The sequence below is a fragment of the Simochromis diagramma genome, unplaced genomic scaffold (genome assembly GCF_900408965.1).
Source record: "Simochromis diagramma unplaced genomic scaffold, fSimDia1.1 OVJJ01000344.1, whole genome shotgun sequence".
Classification (NCBI taxonomy): Eukaryota; Metazoa; Chordata; class Actinopteri; order Cichliformes; family Cichlidae; genus Simochromis; species Simochromis diagramma.
Window position 1 is genome coordinate 5874281 of NW_024387375.1, and position 8527 is coordinate 5882807.

The following is an 8527-nucleotide window of genomic DNA, read 5'->3' on the forward strand; positions in this document are numbered from 1 at the left end:
CTGTGAGAATGTCCAAGCGCACGTCTTTCTGCTAATTTAGACTGCAATACGTATTTTACTGCATAAACCAGAAGAGCTCAGTATGAACATATGTGGGGGGATTTGTGTTACAAAATGTAAATAAAAAGATTAGGTCAATGAGCCAAACCCATGAAGATTATGGAAGTCATGTGGAACTCACAAAATATTATCATTCACTGATAACCTGTGCATGCAATGGAGCCCATGCATGGTCACTGGTTAAAGAAGTCAAACTAACATTCATTGCTCAATCAGATTTCTCCCATTATGGCAAATATTGGGTTCAGTCCAAAAAAGATGCTCAGTTTCTCTTGCCAGTGCAAAAGTGCCTTTAATCTGTATTCTCTTTCATACTCAGCAAGTCAAGATTCCTCTGGGAGCAAAGAGACATCTAGTTGTGCAAAAGTCAGATCAGTGACCTGAGTAAACTCTATGTGGTCTCAATTGCTAGTTTTAGGTCTTTTTTAAGACAACTTTTTGTTAATTTTTCAAACGACTAAAAAGAAAGATAAAACAGAGTTTGCTTCACAATGGCTTAGCTTGTGATTGACAATTAACTGCCGTGTATGAGCATGCAGTGTCCATCAAGTCTAATCCACCCGTCACCCTGTTTTCCATACAGACATGAGTAAGGTCCGGTCTTCACCGACCATCTCAAAGTGTCTAATTCTGTCTTTTCATGATCCCACGTTCACCTGAAAAAAGCTTGTGACAAAACTTTGACACTAATTAAACTTGTGGACATACTTAATTTCATTTAGCAACTGAAGGAGACTGTGCAGTATTAGTCAGCGGGTGGCTGTAGCTCAGGAGGTAGAGCAGGTTTTTAGCAAGCTTTTAGATCTATAGTATATGGATAAAAGGAATAGGCCATAGCACTTATATTCTTTGAATTCAGTTGATCTTAGTCCCATTGATAGTCTGTTGCTATAAAGAGCTCGATGAAAGGCTTTAATAGGATGCCAACATTGCAACTAGTGAGTTTGTGAAATTTCATAACAGTAATAATATCAAAGTAAACTGAAACCAAAGAAAACTCCGCCACAAAGCTTCAAAGCATGGGTTTGGCATGGGTCAGTTTAAGAGGACGCAGAAGATTTATGACTTAACCTAGCATGCTAACATTCCCTTTACACTTAAGTTTGATTAGTAGCAATGAATACTATTCAACTCTAACACAGTAAAGTAGAGAGTAGCTATTTCCTGCTTTCATGCTAAGCTAAGCTGTGCTAACTCAGCATCATGTTGGATAGACGGTGATGAAAGTTGTAACAATCTTCTCTTCTAGCTTGGCAAGAGAGTGCATTTCCTATACTGACAAACCACTCCTTCTAGACATTTTTTTTTTTTTTAAATCAGAAAGAGCTTAAACAGCGCAAATTTTTTATGCCATTGAACTCAAATACAGAGTATGATTACTTAATGGTTCCAGCTAGCAGCACTTCTTCTTGGAAATGGAAACTTTCAGCTTTCTGTCAAACCAACACTGGGTGAGCTAATGGTGTGAAATGGGTGGCCCGGTCAGCTGTAGCCTCCTTCAGCTGTAACAACCGCAAAAGGTTACTGAACTTTACAACCCCGTGAGCACACCTCCTTACATAACTTCTAAGAACCATTTAGGTAACAACTGAACTCTGACTCCACATGAAAGTGTAGATCAGTAATCAGTTCTGATGTCTTTCAGTTGATGAAGGATTTCTGTGGTACCCCCCCAAACGCAATTGCCAGCATAATGACTAGAGCTCAGCCCACGGGGTGGGATTACTGAAAGACATTAACCATGTTAATCGGGTCTGTGGGTTGAGAAGGGGTTCAGCAATGTGGACTGTGGTCCACTTTGTACATTGTCTTTAGGATTAACTGTTGCCCAAGCTTGTGTAATGCGATGCAATATGTCTGGGGCCCGATTAAAAGATATTGATTGAGTACAGTTCATTATTCTTGACAGAAATCATTTTTAGACCTCAGTTATTTCAGTGACTTGTCCTCATATGTTCACAAAACTAAAAGTGTTAGGTGTTTATGTGATTGTGACAAAGGACTGCAAAGACGTTCTCATCACTGTACCTCTAGTTGAATAGGAAGTTTTAAATGTTATCTAAATTATTTGCTGAAGCTTTAATGTATAGGTTTATGAATAATATTTTTATTTTTTCTCCTTATTTCTGATGACTGAACCCACCAGCCGGCTGTTGGCTCACACTTGGTTGCAGGAGTGGCCTGTCTGGCATGCTACAGTATGGCGCAACAACTAGGATTATGTTTTAATAAGCTTATATAAACACCCCCCACAGTGCGCTCTCATTATGGGAAGCTAATTGAGTCGCTCTGTCCCAGGGGTCAGCAGGGCCTCTTTGAACAGCTCTGTGTTTTGCTATAAAGAGGCCCATCTCTGCCTTCAGAACATCTGTCCTGTAGTCTGTAGAACATGTGTCTTTGTCTCAGGCAAACTGTTTGGACATGCACATGTATGCACTTACACATGTACACTGTATTTGCCTCCAGCTTCTTTCACATCTTGAGGATAACTTTAAAAAAATAGCCCAATAAATTCTTTTTTTTAAACAGCAATTTGTCAGCAATGGTACAGTCCTCTATCCTTGTTTCAGTCCACTCTGCGAATAATTATTATTTTCATCAACCTTATTGGGGTTTTAAACTGTATGCTTTTTATATGAGAACCTCATCTCATTTTTAGCAAAGCCAGCAGAACGAACAGCAAAAAGGTTGGGATGTCATGAAAGTTATAAATCTCCTCACTTTTAGACCTACCATCAATATGAGACAGATATTTTTGGTTTGAAGTGACATAGATCTAAAATGGTTTGTAATTAAACTTCAGGAAATAATACAACTCTGTGGCCAACAGCGACAGTTAAAGTTCTGATTAAATTCATTGTCCCAGGTGGATAGACCATATAGGTTGTGATGACACGTTGAGTTTTAGTTTACAGATTTCCATGACAATTTAAGGAATTCCAATAAAATGATCTGTAATAATTTGTGCTTTCCTGATTTTTTTTTTGAGTGTTGTTACTTTATAAAAACATTTTTTATATCTAATACTAATTTTGACCAGTTACTTGCAAAATTTAAGATCTAACATGTTACATCTTAAGTATTAATGCTTTATTAAAAAAATTACTTCTTGAAGAATTAGGTAACTGTACTATTTAGCAAAGTTAGCTCAGTGCCATTCAATATTAGCATAATTGTAAGCAGCCTTACTACAATCATATAAAAATTGTTTATCACATGATGAACTCTGTGCAGTCCTGTGACGAACTAAGTTCACCCATTGACTTATTAGTTTGTTAAACCACCTTCAGCAGCAATAACTTGAGGTAATTGTTTTCTGTTTGACTTTATCAATCTCTCGCATCATTGTGGAGAATTTTTGGCCTGTTCTTCTTCACAATGTTTCTTTAACTCATTGAGATTTACAGTTTTCTGCCACAACTTTTCAATTGAGTTTGTGGACTGGGCCATAGCCGCACGTTGATTCTTTTCTATGTAGATTCTTGCTTACTTGGGATCATTCTCCTGTTTCACAACTGTACTGAGGAGTACTGTGGTACTGTGGTTGCAAAACAAGCCCAAATCAGTGCCTCTTCACCACTGCTCTTAACAACGGATATGTGTTTTTTGTGCTTTTCACCAAACGCGACTCTGTGTATTATGGCCAGACATCTCCACTTTGATCTTGTCTGTCCAATGAACATTGATCCTTTGGTCTTGTGGTTTGTTCAGATGCAACTTTGCAAACCTAAGTCATCTTGCCATGTTCTTTCTAGAAAAGTAGAGATTTATTAATGGCAACCATTTCCAACCGTTCAAACTGTCATCATCTTTAATATTTAACATGCTAACTGAGGCCTGTAGAGTTTGAAATGTAGCTCTTATTTTTTTGTTTTTTATTTATTTTATGTTTCTCTGAGCGTTGCACTAGCTTACTCTGGGGGTGAATTTGCTGGGGGATCCACTCCTAGGAAGATTGTGGCCTTGTGCCAACACAAACTTGAAGACTTCAGACCAGCAAACTCCCAAAACAAAAACTTGATGATAATCAGATAATCAAGTGCATTTCCAGTTAAGTGCACACTGATAATCTTAATGCTATGGAATGCTATGACTATGTAATAAATATGTGCTTAGTTGTTATTCACATTATTTTTCTCAACCACATGCCCACCATTAGCATTTAGCTTAAAGCACTGGTTTCTACACAGATAACATTAGAGTGCCAATGTGGCTGAAGACCAATAACTAGACACACAAGAAAGCATGGAGAATAATCCAAGTTACCATAAACTGTTACCTTAAATGTGTCCTTTGGTAACAAAGTCTTCAGGAAAGTCATCACAGAAGAGATCTTGACTCACTTTCTTTCTTTAGCTGATTTTCAAGCCTAGACTATTTTTAGTAGATTATTATTGCTGTGTCATTGAGCTTTAAAATATAAAAAATAATGAATGGTTTTATGTTATTATTGCAATTTTATGTTTAAACAACTGACTCTAGGAGCTGTGAATGTACTGAAGTACTGAACAGTACTATAAATGCAGCTTATTGCCTCATTTAAAAACACACCTGTGTGTATGTGCTTGTCACATGTGGCTTTTGTGGTGTATTTCAAAAGTCAGAGCATGTAATTGCACATAATGTAATGTCATTCCTCAAACTTTATAGCCAAACACAGCTCAAAATGTAATTAAGCAATTTCAGATAGAATGAGATGACAGAAGCGGCCCCATATCTTTTTTCTTATCTCCACCTCTGCTGCACAATAGAAGCTTTTTTTCCATTGACGGCTGCTGTTAATAGTTGACTCGAGTTATGTCAGAACATCTTGTTTTCTCAAAGGTTCAAAGGTAAACATTACTAGGCGAGCTGTAGAAAATTTATATTTTTAAGAGTTCAGAAGCCACTAACGTTTTGCTTTATGCTTCTTCGTAAGGTGAACATCTGCTGTTTGCTTAGTGCCTCGAGTCACCTCGACTGTACTTGCTTTCAGTGTATAGTGTCAAATTGTATCTGGGGCATGAAAAGTAGTCCCGCCTGTGAACAGTAAGTGGTGATGAAACTGGAGCACAGGAGCACAGAGTTTGGGGTTTAACTCAATAAGGTTTTGATTTCAAAGAGGAGCCTTTTTTCTTTCCTGAGTTGATCATATTCCCTGTTTTGGATCCAGCTGAATGGCTGATGTCACTAACAGAGGTTATGATTGGCTCACAGCTGCAGCCCACTTTGCCTCTGTTGTGTGATTGGCCTACAGAGACATGCATTGTTCCCTCTGCAGAAACTGCTCATGGGTATAATGACCTCATTTACTCCGTGACATGTGTGAATATATTTTTCTCGTCTGTTCTTCCTTGTCTCTCTCTATACTTTGGCTTGTTTATTTCACATTATCCAGCGCTTCCTCTTTTTTTCTGTTGCCTCTATCACCTGCTTATCAGTTTATTTTTCTGGTGTTCCCTGTTCTCTGTGTGATTGCTCGCAGCCTGTGGCGCTTTGATCTCTCATATGGGACAGATAAGACTGCAGGGCGTGTGTGTGTTTGTGTGTCTATATGCATACACACTCATTTATGCCTTGTTTCCCCTGGCCTTGGTGTTGTATTATAGTTTAGTACTCCAATAGCCTTCACTTTGACTGATTTACACAGAACAAAGTCACCTCAGATAACATATGAGTTACTGACCATTCTTAAACGTCCATGTGGGATTGACATTATCTTCAAAAGAGTACATTTATTCCTAAAGTAAACAAATGTCAAACAAGTTAGTCCACGGATTTAGTGGTCACTGATAATGTCTGGGATGAAAGCTAATTATTTACCCAGCGTTGTGACAGCTCAACGTCACTGCAGGACCATTGTGTACTTTGGTGTAGAGGAAAGATAATTTTTTTCCACACATGGAAGATGTGTATCACTAAATGTGTTAAGTGATAAGTGATAAACCCACGAATCTCATGTCCATCTGGACAAAAGAGGAAATCATGTTTTTAAAAGGCAGCAGAGAGAGGAAGTTGGGTTGATGGAACGGGCCAGCAAAAGATGATTCAATATGTGGAAACCTGTGCTAGCTTTGTATTTTTCCAATTTAAACCAAACCTTTGTTTCTTTAGCCAGTCTAGCTCCACATATGAATGGCCCATTAGCTGGTTAGTCCAAAAGTATTTTTACAGACTAGAATATCAGATGGATTTTAAAAGATATTCTAGGTCATTGGGAGAAAAATCCACCCTGTTTGGTGATCCCTGGGCGTGTGGCACGTGGGACAAAAGTTTACATCAACCACACAAAAGCTAATGAGTGTGATCATCACCTCACTTTTCCTCTAGTTCTACCATGAAGGTGACAATTATGGTTTTTAGAGTTTAATATTTTTGATCCTATCATAATGATAAATTGTAATGTCACTACTGTTTGGCACATGACCACTAACCAAGACACATTAACCTGTTGACCATTTTGGACCTGTGACAATAATGGTGATGATGTAGGATCAAGAGAATAAGGCCCCAGTCACACAGGCTTGAAGACCTGTCAGTGACCATCTGGCTACCCAGAAAAAATGAATATTCCCAGCTGCAGTTGGTTGATGGCAGTTGCTGGGAAAATTATTGCTAAAGTCCCAGTCATGCAAGCTTACAGGTCAGTGACCTGCTGGCAACCACCTGTGGCTAGAGAAAAACATATATTCCCCAACTGGTTGGCAGAAACCTCCTTGTGATTGCTTTGTTGTCTAGCAAATTGCTGCAGTCATAGTGTGAATGGACTTAGCTGAAATTGTTAAATGTGAGACTCAAGCTGAACTGGAGGAGTTTCTTCTTTCAAGTAAAGATGTTGGCCGCAGCTCTGAGGTACAACTTTCTGAGGTAGTCTCTATTTCCAGTTTCCAGCACATATTTTTAAGTTTTAGTACCGCTCAGCTAGTAGTTGTGAATATTTGCAACAAATAGGAAAAACTAGAGACAACTGTGGCTTTCTAGCAACCAAAGCAATCACAGAGAGGTTGTTGGTACAGCACCATCTTTGCAATAGGCAGCAGCTACAAACTTCCAAGAACCACTGCCAACCAATTAGGGAATACACATTGTTATTACATCCAATATGGCAAACAACTCTTGAGCAATCTGTGCATGACATCAGTTCAATTCAATTTTATAGCAACCCAGCCACCTAGTAATCAGAATCAGAATCAGCATACTTTATTAATCCCTAAGGAAATGATGTGGGTTCCAGTTGCTCCAGTATAAATAACATATCAAGGAATAACAGAGGTGATTATTACTAAATATCAAGAACATCTGTAATATTCGACAGGAATATTACAAAGTAGAAAAGAGCGTGTGCAAAAAGCATGTAACTATTGCAGTGTTTACAGTGTATTAGATGGAAGAGTTGTACAGGGAGATGGCCACAGACAGGAATGATATCCTGTGTCGTTCAGTGGTGCTTTTTGGTAATCTCAGTCTCGCACTGAACGTGCTCCTGTGACTGGCCACCATGTCACGGAGTGGGTGGGAGGTATCATCCAACATTGTCTTTATCTTGGACAACATTTGTCTCTCCGACTCCACCTTAAGGGAATCCAGCTTCATCCCCACAATATTACTGGCATTATTAAGTCTGTTGGTGTCTGCGACCCTCAGCCTGCTCCCCCAGCATGCAACAGCACAGAGGATAGCACTGGTCACAACAGACTCATAGAAAATCCTGAGCATTGTCCAACAGATGTTGAAGGACCTCAGCCGCCTTAGAATATTGAGACAACTCTGACCTTTCCTGTAAAGTGCAATGGTGTTTTTAACCCAGTCCAGTTTATTGTCTATTTATAGTCCTCCACAATGTCCACGTTGACCCCCTTGATTGAAACAAGGGTCAAGGTTTTCCTGGTCTTCCCAAAGTCCACAGTCAGTTCCTTGGTCTTTGCCACGTTGAGCTGCAGATGATTCTGCTCACACCACGTGACAAAGGAGCCGACCACAGCCCGGTACTCTGTCTCATCATCCCTGCTGATGCATCCAACCACCGCGGAGTCATCAGAAAACTTCTGAAGATGGCAGGTCTCTGTGCAGTGGCTGAAGTCTGTGGTGTAGAGGGTGAAGAGGAAGGGGGAGAGGATGGTCCCTTGTGGTGCCCCTGTGTTGCTGATTACCTTGTCAGACACACAATGTGGAAGACGCACATATTGTGGTCTTCCTGTCAGGTAATCAACAATCCAGGACACCAGAGAAGCATCCACCTGCATCGCTGTTAGCTTATCACCCAGGAGGGTCAGCCTGATGGTGTTGAAAGCACTGGAAAAGTAAAAAAACATGACCCTCACAGTGCTCGCCGGCTGGTCCAGATGGGTGTAGAAACGATTGAGCAGATAGATGATGGCGTCTCTGTTCCGAGACGGGACTGGTAAGCAAACTGAAGGGGATCCAGATGTGGTCTGACTATGGGTCGGAACTGATCCAGGATGAGTCTTTCCAGGGTCTTAATGACGTG